General features: G+C 33.0%; 1 long non-coding RNA gene across 9 annotated transcripts in view; it reads left to right on the forward strand.

Moving 5' to 3' along the window:
* Window positions 1-20,909, forward strand: part of LOC105082918 (uncharacterized) — a 456,837-nt gene that overhangs the window by 77,366 nt on the left and 358,562 nt on the right. For all 9 annotated transcript variants that reach the window (XR_012508216.1, XR_012508218.1, XR_012508219.1 and 6 more), the window contains one exon: window positions 1,274-1,365. This is a non-coding gene — a long non-coding RNA (uncharacterized LOC105082918). The remainder of the gene's footprint in view (window positions 1-1,273; window positions 1,366-20,909) is intronic.

Consider the following 20,909-nt stretch of genomic DNA (forward strand, 5'->3'; position numbering starts at 1 on the left):
GAACCTGTTTTTAAAAATCCCTTTCAGTTTATGTTTTCTATTATCTGAAGATTTTTAGCATTTAATAAATATTAACTCTGCAAGTAAAAATCCTGTTATGGAGACAAAATTGAAGTACAAAAATTATGGAAAAGTATATAATCAGTTACTGATTTATATGATATGTTAATGATGAATATTGGTTGCAAGCAACAGAAGTCCACTGACTAAGGAAAAACTGAAGTGTTTCAAAAGATATCAAGGACCCTCACAATCTGGTTGGAGGCTAAAGAGGGGACGAGGCTTGGGAATGAAGAGGATTTCAGGGATCTCTGAAGAGCAGAGAAGCAGAAAGTAGTCTTGTCAGGATTCTGCTGCTTTGTTGACACCCTGTATATGACTGTCAACCATTTGTTCTTGCCTCACTTGTTCATAGTGTAGGATGAAAACATTCAATGGGCTGATGTTAGGTCACATGCCCACCCTCTGGCTATATTTAGAAATGGGAACCTGATAGACAGGCACCCACAATTACTCTCCAACTACAGTAATACACAAAGAAGGGAATCATTCCCTAAAAGGACGTTAGAGTGCTGATAAGAAGTAGAATGGCTAATGACAAGTGTCCACTATATCTCAAATTGCAGAGGCTAGAGAAACTAGTTCAGTTTACACTGAAATTATTGAGAGACACTATGAAAAAGGCTAGATAAATAGAAGTTGAGAGGAGGTCCATGAAGGGAGATTAAAAGTGCTACACCAAAGAAATAAAGAAACAACCCCTCCATCCCCCGCACAATATATGGAAGCCACCAAAATTCAGTCTGGGAGACTTTCAGTATTGTTTCCAGTCAGCTACATTGCATCTTTTAGTTCTTAGAGGGGCTTTATCACTTGTGGAAGGAGAACAGTGTAACTCTTGGCATAGTCTATTCTCCAAACCTAGCAAAATTGTATCTTCTCATTAGAGATCACTCTAATTCTTTTCCCAAAGCCATCTTGAAAATGCATACTTACATTCCCCAAGACACTGAGGAATTTGGTTCCTCAGCCTTCTCATCCATTCAGAAGATGTGTCATCACATTATAAAAACAATAAACACAAAAGTACATTTAAAAAGAGCTAATACAAGAGGTAAGAAATCATGCACATTTGTTACAGTTACCATTACTGTGTAACTTTTTTCTCTCTCTCTTTACCAAGATTTTATTGATGAATTGGAATAAGGTGTTGTATGTGGTGACATTGCTTGTTGTTCCTAGAGACAGAATCATATATACTTTCTTTCCACAGGATTCCATGCTTGTGCATGCAGTGGCCAGCCCTTGATTAATCAGCAGTTTCAAAGGCTATTAATGACCAACAGGACTGCACCTAAGGCCTCTGTGAGTAAGATGTTCAAGTTAAATTTTAATTCTCCTTTGTCCATAATATGGTTAGAACTGAGGCTTATAGATAGATGTTATTTCATATTTCACAGAAAAAAACAAAACTTTTTATGGTAGCAACATGAGAACAAATGAAGACCCCTCTTGTCTCTGTTCTCAACACAATTTCAAATAGATACCTAAAACCTCCTTCAAATGTAACCTTTTCATGAATACAAACTTGGGGATTCCTCTGTGCTGAGCATGCATATTATGGACTCAATACATATCAGTTGATTTAATTCAAAATACACCTGGAAACTGATAAGAGAAGTGCTTCTTCATGTTGGCTGTCGTGAAATTACATTACTGCTGTTTGTGGTAGTCTTGTAAAGCAGAGCTCTCACTTTTCCCCAGAAATCATCAGGAAAGCAAACAGCTCTCTAGATAACATGGGTAAATATGAATAAAATATATTTATAGTATCCTACCTTGATGATGGATTTACAAATCTGTCTGCTTTTAGATGTTCAAGAGACAGAATATTGCACAGGAAAAAAATCTTGTATTTTCTTACCAAAACTGATGAAAGTAAACATGTGTATAGTAAATTGGAAAAAGCCTGTAAATCTGGAGTGTTATCATTTATGTATTAGCTTGCTGTTCTTGGTGGCAAGGGAAGGCGATGATTGACTTCCCCTTCTTTAATTTCTTTTTTTTTTTCTTTTTTCTTTCTTTTCTTTCTTTTTTTTTTTTTTTGCTGAAAGTGATAATTGACAATTGACATAAGTGGGATGAAAAACCAACGAAAGTACATTTTCCCCCCAATTAGATGTGAAGAATATGTTCTGTTTCTGGTAAATTCCTGCCCATAAGGCTGGCTAGGATGCCAGTTGTTAGTGGGCTGCTATGGTTAACACGGGTGCACAGAAGGAATAGAAATGTGAAGACAGACCCACTCTGTGAGAGGTGTGTTGTCAGGGCCAAGCCAGCAGCTGGCTTTCTAGACACCTCACAGAACCCTGTGAGGGGGCTTTATTTTGGTGAATTTATCACAGTAAGTGATCTGGCCCTGAGCTTGTCTAGGCTTGAAGCTCTGAAGCTTTAGTCAGCTCATGAAATGGATGCATTTCTCTGTGACAGTTTCATGTAAACCATATTCACAAAGTTGATATCCAAAATTTAGTGCTAATTTATTAATTTTTAATGGGAAATATACTTATCACACTAATCAGAAAACTATAATATAGTCTATGACCAGATCATTCTCTTTCTGTACATAATTGAACATCAGATGTCATATTATAATCTTAAGCTTATTTGATGAATGTGAAATCAGAACAAAGGAAATTGTTTAAATAAATATTCTTGAACTGTTATTGCATTCAGGACACAGTCAGCTTAACTGGCCTAAGAGCTTTTCTTTTGTGTTTTATATCTCTTGTCATTAGTCATTACATCCTAAGCTTAATCATTTAAGGTTCATATTCTCTTACTTTCCAGTCACAGGGAAAAACTGTAATCCTTCATATACTGACTTCAGAAAAATTTTACTTTTACCTTTTACTCTAACTGATTATCATTTATAAAGTAAAGAATAAATTACAATATGTTCAGTTTTTAAAATGTGTACATCTGAGCAGTACATAGAAGTCACAAGTATTCTCAGAAGCCTGAGAATTTAATAAAGTTGAATGATACTGAACTTCTGAAAAAAATGAGTTGACTGTTTTCCACTAGTAAAGAAGCTAGGAAAAAAATCTGTCCAGTTGCAGGCTAGAGGAAAGACACCAAATCTGAAACAGAAGAATTCTGGTTTTTGAAGAAGCGTTCTGTGCTGAGAATACTTTATCATGCCTTTTTATGACCTACACAAAGTAACTGTAAACATTATTCATGTAACTCTCCTTGTGGCAGCAAAGTAGGTATCCTGAATTGTGCAAACTATGCTGGAACTACTGTGTAGGTGAAATTAAACTGCTGTGAGTTGTGTCTGGTTAGCTTCTGGACTGTTAGAAAAGTCATATTTTGTATGCATTTTCAAAGTTTTTATCCCACACTCATCTTTAATTTTCCCTTACCTGTTCAGTAAAGTCTGGTGTGAAGACAAATTTAGAAAATAAAGAAGAACTTGAAGATTGCTCAGTGTCCATTTCTACATTTCCCATCCTCAAATGCAGAGATCCTAGTAGGGCAGCATCCTTCTGAGGAGGTCTGTAGGCAAGGCCATCCCTGACACTTGGGTACACAAATATCATTTTGAGGGGTGATCTAGAATAGACCTAAACCCAAATGCAGGGTTCATTTGTATTACAAACAAAAGCAGTGTCCATTCCCTCCATTTCAACCAAACACATTTTGAAAGGATTTTGTCCTTTTGTCCTGACTTTGCTGGTTCCCAGACCACTGTGTTTCTGTAAATGGGATTTCCTGAAGATGTTCAAGGTAAAATCGTTGATTAAAGAGGAGTCTCGGTTTGAGGGGAAGCAAGGATGATCCAGTTTGAAGGAGAACTCTTGCCTCTGGTAAGGGAGAGGGGAATGAGCTTATATTTCTGAGAATAGAAGCAAGAAAGAGGGAACCTGTTTGTTGGGAGGGAAAGTTTTCCAAATGCTGTGGAACGAGCACATGCTTTGAAGACCCACACACAAACACACATGTATTTGAATCCCATCTTATCAGTTACTAATAGAGTGATGGTGGACAAGTTACCCAGCTTGTCTGCTTTAGTCTCATCAGTATAATAAGGGAAGAAGACATCTAGGTTATAGCATTTGTTAGAACATCAAATGAGATCACATGAACAAAGTACCTATCAAAATGCCTAGACCGCGGTGATGTTCAAATACTAGTTTCCTTCTTCTTCACCCATGATGTTTAATTGTAACCCAGTGAAAAAAGAGAACTTCTGGGATAATAACCTTTTTCATTCTAGTTGATTGAAAGTTTCTCTTCCCTTAATGTGATTGCCCTGGTAAAACCCAGAGAAGAGCTCTTTCGTGCCTTGTCTGCAGACATCCCTGCTGGCAATCTTTCCCTGATTCACTTAGTGTACTTCCCCATGCTGTGATCACCCATAAGAGAGGAGATCGGTTCAATTTGGCAATGAGGAAAATATTTCACTGTCCCACAGTGGCAGTAATGGCCCTTCTGCCCTTGGGGAGAGAGATAATAGGGGCTACTGAGTTGTTTGAAAGTTTCATCTATAAAGTTTTGTCCTTTTCCGCTTTTACCAATTTGATCTAAAGATGCTGCTGCTGCTTTTTTTTTTTTTTTTTAAACTACTTGATGGCATCCAGGGCTGGGGGCTGGGGTCTGGAGGTGGTTCATATATTGTTACATTCTCATTGTTTTTCGGATCATTCAAGATGGGTCTGGCTGTTTTAGCTTTTTCCTTTTTTTAGAATTAAGTAGCTTTTGGACCCTTTGGTTCTTAGACTTCTTTACCTTCTGCATGTGCTCTGAATACCATAAATACAATATAACAGTGAATCAACAATTTCACCAAGGAGAATCAAATCTAATCTCACTAAACTTGTTTTTCAAATTTAAGAGCCAATGCTGTGATTATCTGCAGGCCCAGGGCATGAAATGAGACTAGGAAAACAAGAGTATAAAATAAAGCAGATTGTTTTCCAACAGGAATATAGACATATAATTAAAATGATTTTCAACTTGCAGGCACAGCCTAGATTTGACTACGTCCGGGATGGCAAGGGACACAATGAGTACCTTGTTTCTTTGACTAACAATGAAAACATCTCTTTAAAAAAAGTATATTTTCAACAGTAATGTCCTAGACTGCAAAGCCAATCACCTAAACAGAAGATATTTGGACAGAGTATGGTTACTGTATACCTATAAAGAAATCTATTTTGGAAAATGCTGATTACTTGATTTTCTACAATTACTAAAGGGACCTCAAAGAATGTGTGTTTGTAATTGAATTTAAGTTATAGAAAATTCTGGTAAAGCTTTTCAAGTTGTATTTTAATACATTGAGTGAATCAGAGGTGAGAAATATTCTAAATCAATAACCAGCATTTGAATGACTTTTATATAATTTCTCAAGAGGGGGTTTGGAGACCCAATGCATTGCAATTTCTAGCCAAGCCCAGACAACTTGCCACCTTGCTCTCTCAAGAGAGGGGCTGAACACATGGGGATGACAAAAGGCTACCCGCTTGGGATTCTATTGATTTTCACATGTTATTTTCCCTTCTGCTTGCCTCCCCCACCAATTTCTCACTCCCTGCTATTTCTTTAACTGCCAGCATGGCAGAGAAAAAAAATGTGATTATTGGTACATATTGGTGGATACTGTGCATATTGGAATTTTGAGTAAGATTTTCTATTTCCGTTCACAGTGCAAGGGTGCACACAGAGCAGGGGAGTTCTTCTACAGTCCTGATGGTCTCTTTGGCCAGAAACTGACTGATATCCAGCTGAATTTTGGAATTGTTATTTAGAATGACCTTTAAATGTGTTGCTTTACAGATAATTAGAACTTAAATTAGACTTTAGAGAGCCAGCAATGCAAGGTGGTTAAGGAATAAGCTCTGGAACAGAAGCTTGATTCTTCATCTTATTAGATGTGTAACTGTGGGTAAATTACTTAACCTGTTTGTGCCTTAGTTTTTTTCATTTGAAACTAATCCTAGTGTCTACCTGGTAAGGTGTTTGTGGATCAAATATATTCATATGTACAGCATTTATAACATGCCTGGATCATGATAAATGCATTTTAAGTGTTTGATGTTACAAGTCCACCATCCCTTATTTGCAATTCAAAATTTGAAAACCTGAAGAAATTGGCACATATTGTAGCAAACTCAAGAAGTGGTAAGATGTGACTGGAAATAATCTATGGCAATTTATAGATTCACTTTATCCCACTTTGTGTGAATGTAGAAGTCCAGTGATATCTGCAGGGGCTTGGTTTCAGTTACTCCTGTGGATAGCAAAATTCTTGGATGCTTAAGTATCTAATATAAAATGATGTAGTACTTGCATATAATCTACACATTTCCTCTCATATACTTAAAATCATCTCTTTATTACTTATACTACCTAATACAATGTAAATGTTATGTAAATAGTTAAGAGCCCATGGCAAATTCAAGTTTTTCTTTTTAGAACTTCCTGGAATTTTCTTCTGAATATTTTCAGTCCGTAGTTGGTTGAACCCCCAGATGTAGAACCCATGGATATGGAGGGCCTGTGTTATAATACGTATGACTGAGGAATTATTAATGTGTTTGATTAAAAGCAACTGCCAGATTCCCCTAAGGTTGTTACATAATATAGCCACAACTTTCTTAGATCCAAGACATGCTGAATTTCAAAAGACATCAAGTCCCAAGGACTTTGCAAAAGTATAGTGGATCTGTGTTACTGTTATTTCATCTGATAGGATAGTAGGTCCAATTTTGTTTTTTATTTGGTGGACACAAAACGAATGATTTGAAAATATGAAAGCTTTTATAACACGGTGGAGTTATGTAACACATAACACAGTGATGCATCGAGATTGGGGAAGATATTCCAGTTAATCAGATATTCTGATTAGTACAGAGTTGATATATATGATGTCCACAGATTACAAATTTTTAAAGAGTTTGTATTGGGTATTGTCAACCCCAAAACTTCCTTCAATGAATGCAGCCTATAGTTACCAAATACTTTCTTTGTGCCAAACTGTGCTAAGCAATTTACATTAATTTTTACTTAATTTTCTCAACAGCCCTATAAAGCAAGTTTGATCACCATTTTACTTTAGACATAATTAAGAGGTCACGTAGGTAACCTAAGTTGGGGCATTCTAAAACCTGTGCCCTTTTATGTGAATTGATTATTCTTTGATGATTCAGAATTTGTGACCCATGATGTTATTGCGTCCCAAAGATATCATTAGGAACACTAATGAGTATAATAGTCCACATTTATTATGCCTTTACTATATCCAGTTGTGCTAAGAGTAGAATCATGACTCAGCTGTAAACAAGTACCAGTTAAAAGGAGTTGATTGAAAGCATCTCAACAAACATTGTGTTATTATATTTATTGAGCCTTTAGATTCATTACTCTGTGGTTTATAATTCAGGATGAAAGATGAATAAAACACAGGTCTTGCTTTTTAAGGGATTATAATCCTAGGTTAAGTAGTTGCTCTGATACATATCCTTAACTTTTAATCTCAGTTTAGAGTTGATAATGAGCTAGTTCACATAAAATGTAGAAACCTTATGACCATATAGGTCCATTATTCTCCAGCCAATCTTTATGCAAAGTTTTCATATGTGTTACATCTATTTATTTATTTTTTAGTGGAGGTACTGAGGATTGAACCCAGGACCTTCTACATGCTAAGCACACACTCTACCACTGAGCTATACCTCCCCCCTCGTATGTGTTACATCTATATATACTATAAATCCTACAAGAAAATTCTATAATTTTTGACTTAAACATCTAGATGTATTTTAAAGCAATTAAGTAAAAAAAATATTTTATGTTAATTCAGAATTTTACATTTACATCTAAGTATTTTTATTCCTTCCTGAAGATCTGAGTTTTCATGTGTTATCATTTTAGCCTGAAGACTTGTATTTAGCATTTCAGCAGTTATGTTAGGTGATAGATTTTTTTAGTTTTCTTCTATTTGCAAACATTATCTCACCTTCATCTATGTAAGATATATTTGCTGCATCTGAGATTCTGGATTGACACATTTTTTTCTTTTCTTTCAACACCTCGAAAATACTGTTTCATGAAGTTCTGGCCTCTGCAGTTTCAGATGAAAAGTCTGTGTTTGAACCATTATTTTCTTGTGTAATTATGTCATTTTTTTCTGACTGCAAAATTTTCTCTTTTTCTTTGTTTTTTAGCAGTTAGATTATTACCTGCACATAGCTTCATTACATTTATCATGTTCTGGGTTCATCAGGTTTCTATATTTATGCTTTTCACCAAATTTGGGGAAATTTTGGCTGTTTCTTTGAATACTTTTTTCTACCATACTTCTTCTCATCCTGGGACTCCAATTACATGTGTGTTAAATATTTTGATATTGAGTTCTCTGAGGCTTTATTAGTTTTCTAATTTTTTTTCTGTTCTTCAGATTGGATAATTTCTATTATATCATCAAGCTCACTGGCTGTTTCCTGTCATTTCTGTTTTGGTTTCAAGACTATCCAAGGTCTTTTTTTTAATTTTGGAGATTTAATTTTTCAATTTTAGAATTTATTAGTTTCTTTTGCATACTTTCTATATCTTTACTGAGATTTTTCTAACTTTTCATTCATTACCAGAATATTTTTCTTTACCTCACTGAGTTTAGTTATAATAGCTCCTTTAAAAATCCTTATCTATATTAAAATGAAATACAAAATGGAGCCAGGCTTGAAAATTCCCTGAGCAGACAAAACCACTTAAGCCACATAGTGAAACTTAATTTAGCTATTCTGAGACTTAACTTGGGCTGCTGCTTATAAGTGCTTCTGATAATCATAAAAGAAACGGAGTCATCTTCCTAAAAATGGTATCAGGTAATCCCTTTTAATCAATCCCCCGCAATTTGGAAACCCCCATTATAATAATCAATCATTTTCACTTTATAATCCACCTTATAATGTCTTGTCCTTGAGCTTCATATTAGTTTTAAATTTGAAAGCTCCCAGTTCACAAACTGTTCTTACAGGTACAATAAAGTCTTAACTAAATACTATTTATTGGTTTGGTGGTTTTAATTAATTTTGCTATTTCTAGATTTTTGACATCTGCTAATTCCAGTTTCTGGATCATCCAGGTTTGATATACATCTATTGTCTTTTCTCTTGAGAATGGGTAACATTTTACTATTTTAAAAAAATCTACTTAAAATTTTTGAATTGTATCTTGGACGTTGTCAGTGTTATATTGTAGATTCGGTTATAATCTTCCAAAAATTCTGATTTTTTTTGTTCATTTTAGTAGGTAATAAAGTTAGTTGGGCTCAAATTTCAAACACTGTCTCTTATGTAGAAGCTAAAATCACAGTTAAGTTCTTTCATCTTTATCTGGATTTTTCTGACACATGCATGATTTTGGAGTTAGCTAAAGATTAAAATACATATTGAGATTTAATTTATAATTTTACATAGTGTAAATGTACCGTTTGTACATTTTAATAAACTTAAGCATTTGTGCAATGTCATTACAGTCCTGCTTTAGAACATTTCCATCACCCTCAAAGTTTACTCCACCTCATTTATAGTCAATCCCCATTCCTACTCTTAGCCCCAGGCAACCACTGATCTGCTTTCTATCTCTAGAGCTCTGCCTTTTCTAGAAATTTCATATAAATGGAATCATACATTAAGTAAACATTTATGTCTGTCATTTTTGAGGTCATCTATGTTGTTGCAAATATCAGTGGTTTGTTCTTTTTTATTGCTGAATAATATTTCATCATAATCGTCTTCCAAGTTTAAATTACCTTCAGAATTAACTTACTTTTGTTTTTTCTCCAATGCCTATAGAGTTTACTCCACCAGATTGAAAGTAGATTTCTCACTGGTTAAATTTATATATTAAACCAACTTTACATTGTCTTGAATATATCCCATTTGTTTGTTGACCATTATAATATCTATTTTATGAAATGTTTCATACGTACTTGAGAAGAAAATGTAGTCTGCTGTGTTGGAAGTACTGTTCTTTATAGGTCAGTTAGGTCAAGTTTGGTAATACTTTCTAATGTGTGTATGGGTGTGTGTGTGTTTCTGATTTTATATTTTGCTGAATTTCAATTTATTACTGTTTTATTTATTTATGAGCTTATGTTCATAAAACATATTAGCTTATAATTTTCCTTCCTTGTAATATTCTTGACAGATTTTGGTATCAGTTTACATCAGTCATATAAAAGAAAGTAGAAATGTTCTCTCTCTTTTTTCATTAGGAAAATTAGTGTTTTTATTATTATTATTTAATATTTGCAACAGTTCACCAGTGGATCCACCTGGACTTATATTTTTCTTTGTGGGAAGGTTTTTCATTACAGATTCAATTTCTTTAACAGATATGAAACTATTCTAATTTTCTGTATGTTTTTAATGTAAATTAAGGGAAAGTGTGTTTTTCAACAGTTTTTTCTCTTTGTCTCAATTCTCAAATTCTGTGACATGACATTGTTTATAATAGCCTCCTATTATCTTTTGAATGACTCAAGTCTTTAGTAATGTTCATTTTTTTTAACATTTTTTATTGGTTTATAATCATTTTACAATGTTGTGTCAAATTCCAGTGTTAAGCACAATTTTTCAGTCATTCATGGACGTATACACACTCATTGTCGCATTTTTTTCTCTGTGAGTTATCATAACATTTTGTGTATATTTCCCTGTGCTATACAGTGTAATCTTGTTTATCTATTCTACAATTTTGAAATCCCAGTCTATCCCTTCCCACCCTCCACCCCCCTGGTAACCACAAGTCTGTATTCTCTGTCTGTGAGTCTATTTCTGTCCTGTATTTACGCTTTGTTTTTGTTTGTTTGTTTGTAATGTTCACTTCTTAAATGTCTTATAATGGTAATTTGTGTTTTCTTTCCTTTTATTTTTTCCTGTTTTGCCTTTCTAAGAGTGAATCTATTTGTCATTTTAAAAAAAATTGGCTTTTGAAAATTTCTCTGCATCTTTGTTTCTATTTGTTTGATTCTCTTCTTATCTTTATTGTTTTCTTTCTGAAACATACTCCTTTTGAGATAGAAACATAGATAACTGGTTTTTAACTTTTCTTCTTTTCTAATATGTGCATTTAAGCCTTTAACTTTTCCTACAAATTTTGATATATTTTAATTATCATTCAATTAAAATATTTTCAACATTTTTTTTAACTTATGAGTTACTTTAGAATTGTTTAATTTCTAAAGTATTGGAGGGTTTTCTAGATATCTTTCTTTGTATTAATTTCTAGCTTAATTACATACTGATCAAAGAATTTATTCTGTTTGACTCAATCCTTTCAGATTTATTTGGGATAATATGCTCTATTTTGATAAATGATTCATACACACCAGAAAAGAATGTGAATTCTGTTGTGTTGGATGGTGTTTCCTATGTAGTTCAATCAGGTCAAGTGTGGTAACTGTGCAGTTCAGTTCTATATCTTTATTTATGTCTTTGTTTGCTTTTATCATTACTAGAATTTTGTTAATATCTCCAGCCAGAATTGTTTATTATCCATTTATCCTTTTAGTCTGTCAGTTACTGCTTTATATATTTTGATGCTTTGTTACTAGCTGCATAGAAATATAGAATATAAAATGCACTTTTGAATTGACTCTTTTTAAAAATTTTATTTCCATAGCTCTCTTTATTTCTAGTTATTATTTTTACCTTAAAGTTTTCTTTATCTTATCTATCTGTAGCTATAACACCTGTCTTTTGGTTAGTGTTTGCATATCTATCACATCTTTTTCCATACATTTCAACTTTTGTTTCCTTGCATTTAAGGTGAGTGTCCTGTAAGCAGTATACAGATCTTAAAAAATCTATTTTGAATAATTTTGTCCTTCAGCTGAAGGGTATAGTCCATTTATATTTGATATAATTGCTGTTATATTTGTGTTTAAATTTACTATATTAAGCTTGATTTTATTTTACTTCTTGTCTTTGTTTCTTCCCTTTTCTTTTTTCCTAGCTTATTTTGAGTTACTAGGTATATTTTATTATTCTTTTTCTACTTCTATTAGCTTGATAGTAATACATCTGAAAATATTCCTTTCTGGCTAATGCAGAGATTATAACATGCATTCTTGAATTATTACTGTCTGCATTAAACTGGAATCTACCTTAAATTAGTGCTGTTACTGCTTTCTGGACAATGCAAGGGTCTCACAAGCATTGTCACTCCATTAACTTTCACCTTTTGTGCTGTTGTTACTATATGTGTTAGTTTCCATATAATTTTAAACCACACAAGATACTTTAAAATAATCAACTAATTTTAATGTAGATTTATTTACATTCTGGACTTTTAGTGCTTTTCTTTAAAACCTATATCACAAAACTTCCAGGTGGGTCATTTTTTCTTCTAAATGACGAACCCTTGGTAGTATTTCTTTTAGCATCTATTTACATTGAATTTTCTTAGTTTTGTTTTTGTTTTTGAATTTTACCTTTATTAAATTTATAACAACTTTATTGAAATATAATTTACATACCATAAAATGCATCCTTTTAAAGTATGGCAATTCAGCGTTTTTTTAATTATATTTTCAGAGTTGTAAATATAGTGTCTAATTTTATATTTGCAGAGTTGTAAATACTGTCTAATTTTAGAATTTTTCATCTCTCCTAAAGAAACCCTGTACCCATTATCAGTCCATATTCCATTTTCTCCTCAGGCCTTGGCAACTGATAATTTATTTTCTGTCTCTATAAACTTGCCTATTTTGGACTTTTCATATAAATGGAATCATAAAAATATCACTTATGTGTGGCTTCTTTCACTTAGCGTAATATTTTCAAGATTTATCTATATGAACATGTACTAGTGCTTCATTCTTTCTTATGGCCAGATACTGTTCTTTTGTATGGATTTAGCACATTCAATATTGATTTATCAATTGATGGACATTTAGGTTGTTTCTACTTTTTGGTTGTTATGAATAATGCTGCTCTGAACATTCATGTACACTTTTTGCTATGGACATATGTTTTCAGTTCTCTTGGATATATACCTAGGAGTGGAATTTCTGGGTCATACATTAGTACTATGTTTGACTTTTTGAGGAACTGCCAAACATTTTTCCCAAAGTGGCTGGGAAATTTTATAATCCAATCAGAAATGTATGAGGGTTCCAATTTCTCCACAAACTCACCAACACTTGCTATTGTCTGTCTTTTTATTTTAGTGATCTTAATGGCTAGGAGATGGTTTCTCATTGTAATTTTGATTTACTGATTTGCATTTGCCTAATGATTTTGAACATTAGGTGTTTATTGGACATTTGTATATTTACTTTGGAGAAATCTCTTTTGAAATCCTTTGCCCATTTTTAAATTGGTTATTTGTATTTTTATTGTTGAATTGTAAGAGTTACTTATATATTCTGGGTGCATCCATTATCAAATATATGCATATTGCTAATATTTTCTCCCATTCTTTGAATTTTTTTTTCATTTTCTTGGTAATGTCCTTTGAATTGCAAATGCTTTAATATAATTAAATTCAATTTATGTATTTTTTCTTTCTTTTTTTTTTTTTTTTTACTTATACCTTTTCTTTTTAATTTGGGGGGAGGTAATTAAGTTTATTTATTTATTTATTTATTTTTAATGGCAGTACCCAGGACTTTGTGCATGCTACACACGCACCCTACCACTAGGCTATACCTTCCCCCCCGTATTTTCTTTTTGTCACTTGTTCTTTTGATGTCATACCTAAGAAAACATTGCCAAATCTAAATTTAAGATCTTGAAGATTTATGTTTTATTCTAAAAGTTTTATGACTAGTTTTATGTTTAGGGCTACAGTCCATTCTGAGTTAATTTTGTATATGGTGTAAGTTACAGGTTCAACTTTATTCTTTTGCATGTGAATTTAAAAGTGGCCAGTGCCACTTTTAAAAAGACTGTTCTTTTCCTATTGAATTGTCCCCATTTAGTTTTCTTTGACTTTTCATGTGGATGTTTTCTGGTTAATCTCTTCCAGTTTACTAATCTTTACTTTTGCCTTATCTGCTATTAAAATCATATATTGGATTCTTCATTTCTATTATTATCTTTTTCAGTTTTACAGTTTCTACTTGATTCTTTTTAGTAGATTCCTGTTTTCTTACAAAATTTCCATACTTTTCTCTATTTTCATGAATATATTATACATTGTTATTTTAAAATCTCTAATGATAACTCCAATAACTTGATCATCTTTAGTTCTATTTCTTTTCTCAGATTTTCCTATTTTTTGTTGCATATTCCAATTTCTGGTTTTCTCTAGTAATTTATGATGGAATATTGATATCCTGAATGAAAAATTATAGAGATCCTGGAGGATAATTTCTTTCCCCAAAGATAATTTCATTTAGACAAGAAGAGATCTGGTAGATCACCTTGATCTAGTCAGGAGTGGATTCTCTAGTTTGATAGGCTTGATCTTGTTCTAATTTGCCTTCATTCCCAGGACATAGTCTTGATTTCTAGGGTGTAGCTTTTCTATGGCCTCAGGTACAATCATCAGGGTGTTTCCTTCATCCCTTCTACTTTTTGAGCCCTGAATTATAATCTATGTGTCCTCAGTACTACCATACTGCCAAAAGTTTTGCTTACCTATTTAGCATACTACTATTTTTGGCTAGGTTTCTGAGAGTCTTGCTTTGTGTATGTGCAGTTTCAGTGCTGGCAAACTCTCTGCAGGGAAATTGCATGCAGAATTTCAGGCACACTTTCATATGTTTTCTCATTTTCCTCAAGTCTTAACCCTTTTGGCTGCCCTCAACTCCAAATTCTGTCCAGTGAGAGTGCTACAAGCCAGACTGTCTTTGTGTTTAGCCTCTGTTTCTGCTGCAAATCTGGAGATTCCTTGAGGAAAAACACAGTGCAGAAGCTCATCTCAGTGTGCTTACCTTCTCACTAGGACTACTGCTTTTCAAGTTCTGCCTGCCATCAGTGTTCTCTAATGTGTCAAATTGTTGTTTCCTGCATTTTATAGTTAATTTTAACAAGAAGATTACTCTGATATATGTTTTTCTGTAATACAGAGCTTTCCCAGTTTTCTTTGAAAAATAAGGAAAATCCCTACTTTTTGTTGTAAGATAATTCTGTCATATCAGCTAGTAATAGTCTTTAAAAATCAGAAACTTTCCTCATGTTATAGTTTAGGGTTTTCTTTGTGATCCAAAGACTTGGCATTAAATAAATCCCAAGGGGAGCTCCTTACAATTATATGTCAGTGCTACAGCATTTATGCAGGGATATGATAATTCAAAATTATAAAAGCGGCTGGATTTCTTTGGGCTATAAATAAGGGATCTCAACATATGTGATGTATAATGTGTTAAAGAAAACCTTTCTGTACCAATGTTTTGATCCATAGTTAATATGTCAGTTATCCTTAGCATTTAATTTACTGTACTTTTGTTTGTCTTGGAGTGTAAAACATATTTCAAGAATGACAATTTGAGTGGCCCAAGTCTCTTTAAAATGTCTCTAGTAAAGTTTGAACTACTTGCTACATTTTCTCTTAGTAACCTTTCCAGAGAATTAACAGAATCCTTTTCTTGATCTTAGTTCTACTCAGAAATATCACAGCACATATAAACATATCTATTGACATTGCTGTCGATGATTTTCAAGATGTTTCTTCTACTGAACATTATTTTTGAAGTAATGATTGACAAAATTTCTTTACTTGCCTAAGTATTTGCAAACTGTAAGTATATCTACTAAGTATCAGAACAGGAACTAATCATTTCTGCCTACTCACTGTCATTGATACTTCGACAATTATCAAAAAGTCTTGACATTTTATTTTAATCCACAGGAGTAATGAACATTTCCTTTAAAACAGAACCTTCAGCTTGACTTAGAGAATTGCAGAAATAGCTGTGACATTTAAAAAATTGTATTCAAGTAATATTTGTAATGGGGAAATTTATGACTTCTGGATAAGCAAAGGAAATTACTGTCCATATATTCAGTGCAATGCTAGAGCCTTTGGGGATTATCTGAACCTACAGGGATATGCAGCTTTGTCTCTAAGCTATTTTACAACTCCATACAGAGGAAAGTTAAGTTCTAGAAAATGGATAACAATGCAAATAATTCTTATCTGTAGATATGCAAAAAAAATTCTGTCTAATGGAAGGGAAATGTTTTTCCTCCTGTGAGAAAGTCAGTTTTGCAAATTCATCTCAATATTACAGATTTAAAGGTGTGTCTTCTTTGAGATCTCCTTCTGAACCCATTGAAATGGGTCCCTCAATCAGTGAGTTAAATGACATCTTTGATATGTGTTAATTTTATATTTGTATAAGAGTCATCATTTTATCTTCTTTTGAAAATTATCATCTAACCTAATGCTCCTTTGGGCTTGTCATTTATGGAAACTCTTAAGGAAGAGATGAATTCATGTGTGGATGAAATTTAGGCAGATTTGAATGGGTAAAATGATGGTCAATGAAAGTGTGACAGACGAGATCTTGCTTCCTTCTCCAGGATTGAGATACAGACTTGTCATAGGAACTAGGTCTTTAAGATTACAGAAATTTCTCAGGGTGTTGTTGTTGTTGTAGTTCATTTTAGTAGTGCCTATTCAAAATCCATTTTTACATTAAATTTGTTACATACGCTACAGTTATTCTTAATAATTTTTGATTGTACTCCTTATTTCAAAGTCTGGTTTATTTCTTTATTTCAAAGATTGGTTCAGTAACTAAAACTGCCCACACTGTACTAACAACAATCAATAAAGAGGTGTTGGTATACCGGGTAACATGAACTATTATATATTTACAAATCATTCAGATGTATGATAGTCTCTTAGTCTACTTAAAAAATAAAATCTTATTCAATTCTGTGTCCGTCATTGACAGCAGAAATGCAAGGAATGATTTCCCCATCATTACTACTACACTAGTTGTCCAGAATTTCATCTCTTCTATCTTGGGTTTGAGAGGTCCTAAAGTATCATAACCAGGAGGGAGATTTCCTGCACAGGTTATTCAAACAGGGCTTAGTTAAATCCTGTATCCCAGAAGGCATCATCACTGCTCAGAATTAATAGGTGAACCACTAGGTTCTGAAGTCCTTTCTTGTTGCTAACGAGAGGATCAACTGGAGTAGTGACATTCTCACACAAGTGAAGACTCCTGCTTGCTCAACTTCCATTTACCATCTGGGTACTGGACTGGTGCTCTTGGCAGTGGTCCTTAATTAGACCTGCCTACTTGTTTCTTCCCAGGTAGCAGGCTCTCTTCTTGGGCTCCAAAGCTCCCAGGACTCCTTCTGATACCCTCTTTTATTTACTCACCTCTTTTCAGCTACCTTTTTGCCAGGGATGAGAGGAAGGCCTTGGGAAGCCATTTCCCTCTGTTCAGAGTTCCCTCACAGGCACTTTTTTCTTCCCTCAAATTTAGTTCTCCTGTTCCCCCACTCCCCCAACAATAACTTGATGGCTCATTACTCTTAGAGGCTGAATCATTAACAATCAAAATATTAGTTCTCTTTCTTAACATCCAAACCCTGCCTCTAGGCAAGGGAAAATATTTGCATTCCATCATTCTCTGCATGAAAGGAAAGAAAGAAAAGTTTAAACAGTTTAACTTTGCATATTATAATAGTCATAATATTGGAGTCTTGCCACAGAAAAATATTTGATTGGGAAGCTTCAGGAGGTGGAGAAATAGGAATTGGAGCTGACAAGCTTCCTTCATTACTCTTTTTTCTTAGTTTCAGAAAATAGAAGGAATACTGTACCAGTCTGCGGTCCCTTTAGAAACCACTTGAGGTCTGATGTGTTCAAAATTTTTTAGATTTTTAGAATGGTAGCATAAATGTAATTTCTTCCAGAGGGGCCTGAGGCAGTACTGATTACTCAAAAATATTAATAGCTTTTGCCACCAACATGAATATTCACACTCTGTAGCATAAAGTCTTTAAATGGCCTCCTGTCAGTTCAGAACAGCTTTTGCTACTAAATAACTTCGGATCAAATTTTATTTTGCTGCCAAACAAATGTAAAAATTACTTTAGATTTTTTCAGCGCTTTCTGGATTTTGCAATTTTGAATAAAAGATTTGGGCTTATATTTCTCAGTTTTAAGGTACTATCAATTATAAAATACACTATGCATTTAATTACAATTTTAAAAGCCAACAAATGTTCTATATACTATTATTTCATGTGGTTTTACCTTTCTAAATCTTACTATCTTAATTATCTATCTATCTATCTATCTATCTATCTATCTATCTATCTATCTATCTATCTATCTGTCTATCTATCTATCTATCTGTCTGTCTGTCTATCTTGTTTCATTGCATTCTGTGCAGTGAACATGGTACACATAGTATCTTTTTTTTTGGTTTGTGTGTGTGTTTTGTTGAAACTTCCTTTGTGGGTAGCACATGGCTATTTATCATAAATTTCTTATTTATATTAGGAAAAAATGTTTACTTTCTGACTGTGTGTACATATATATTCATATATATGTATACATATGTACACATACACTGATATATATGTATGTATGTTTTGTATATGTGTATCTATTTATATATATTAGCAAATGTTAAGTTATATTATTCAGACATTATCCATACTTATTTTAAATCTGCTTGATCTGTTGCCATCTGAAACAGGTACCTTAAAAATTCCTACTATTCTTGTGAAGCTGTTAGTTTCTCTTTGAAGTTCTGAATTTTTTGTCTTTTTGATACATCTTGTATGGATTGTTCCTTAACATTTTATGGCTTTTATATGAACATAGGCATACTTTCATTTCTTAATGATACTTGCCTTCAATTCTTTTTTTATCTGACACTATCAGGCTTCTTTTTATTATAACTAGCCTGGTGTTTTGTTGTTTTTGTTGTTAATAGAGTTTGATTGCTTTAAATCTACTTTTGAGAGTTTAATCCATTCATATTTATTGTAATTATTGATAGGTTTAGAATTATTTCTACTCTCTTATATTGAGTTTTCAATTTATTATGATTCTTGTTTCTTTTTTCCCCATTTCCTCTTACATTACCTTAAATAAGGGTTTCCCCATTTTTCCTTCCTGTTAAATTTTTCCCTCAAACTGGGAAATAAGGCAGAAGATAATGAAGCATATCCTTTCATGTTGTACTAGAGAATGCAAAGGACTATCCATAGATTATATACTCTAAAGAAATGTACCAGTGCTTAACTTTGTTCTTTACTATTTGATTAGAGTCTGGACAATTTGAAGTTATATGTTAAATTGTAGATATTTGTCCATTAGAAATGATAACCCTACCATCCTTTTTTTTTTTTTTTTTTTTTTTTTGCTCTGTAGGACACTTTGTATTGCTAAAGTATATTTTTTTTCAAAAAGATAAAATTATGACTCCCATAAAAAGTGGTTGCATGTCAAAGATTTTATTCCACTTACTTATTAATGAGGAAACCAAGAAGATATTAATACAAGTTCAAAGAACATTCAAAGAATGTTTAATAAAATGTTTTTGTTTTAATTTTATTTTAATTTTATTTTAATAAAATGTTAGTATAAAATTTCTCAGTTAAATATAAAACCAGTTAATGTTCTACAGTGGAACAAATCATGCCTTTGAGGTTGTTTTCTAACAAAAGAAATTACTTACATTTCCTCTAGGAAAAAAAAAGTACAGATTAATATGTAAATTCACTGATCTGGAACCTGTAATCAATAATAAACAGGGAGTCAAACAAAGTGTATTTCTCTAGATTAGAGTTTGATGAACAATAACCTGCAGGGCAAATCCAGCCCACTATGGGCCAAATTCAGCCATGCCCATTAGTTTATGTATTGTCTGTGGCTGCTTTTGTTGTGACAGAGACATTGTGGCCTGCAAGATCAAGAATATATACTCTTTGGTCTTTACAGAAAAAAATTGCAGAACTTTTCCTTAAATAATTCTGGGGTAGATCTTTGCTCTTTAATAATATTGAAAGCAAGTGCTGCCTTATTTCCAAGTTCTGGATAATTTCTCTTAATATTGTCTAAACCAACAATTTATTCTAACATTTTTTGATTGTTTACAAATGAACTGTAATTCTTTGATGTGTGTTCTTTCTGTGTTTCTATGAAAGTCATGTTTTTAACTTTTTGATGTTGACCTTGATCATGTTGGTTTCCGTAATATTCTTCATTATAAAGTCTTCATTTTCCCTTTTGTAATTGTTAGGTGTTTTGGAGGAAGATACTAGATTATACCAATATCCTGTTCTTCATCAAACCCAAAAGCCTTAGCATCCATTGACTACTCCTGCCTGTATCAATTACCAGTATGATTGTTTCCATATGGTAATTTTCTATTTCTGTCTCTTTTTTTCAGCATTTGTTAACAGGAGTTCTACTAAGAAAGAGCTTTTCCCTTATTGCTCCTTTTATGTATCTATATATGTATATTTATGTGTGTATGTATGTATATATCATCTCAGGGATTTCTGTTTTGTACACTGGGTTGTAATTGATTCCTATTATTATTTTAATGTTCATATTGTTTAAGATTTGGCCAGTATGAGCTCCTTCAAAACTGGCTCCTATGACCTTTTGACATGCCCAGTTATTCTTCTGATCTGTGTTTAGACATGTTATCTGTTATGCAACTGACCCACACCCTGCCCAATTATTCTTTAAATACCTTCTTACATTCTTGCACTCCAAGATATTCCAAGGTCATCTTGTACTTTCTTGCCCCCATCCTGGAATCAGTTATTATTTCCTCAAGGATCTTGAGTTCCTTTTAAAAGAAGATGGAATTTTGAAACTAAAATTTGGCCACTCACTTATGTTCATTGTTAGTTGCTAGAGTGTCATTGCTTCTAGACTCTCAATAGAAGAAGGTAGAA

Source organism: Camelus bactrianus, chromosome 7 (genome assembly GCF_048773025.1).
Source record: "Camelus bactrianus isolate YW-2024 breed Bactrian camel chromosome 7, ASM4877302v1, whole genome shotgun sequence".
Lineage (NCBI taxonomy): Eukaryota > Metazoa > Chordata > Mammalia > Artiodactyla > Camelidae > Camelus > Camelus bactrianus.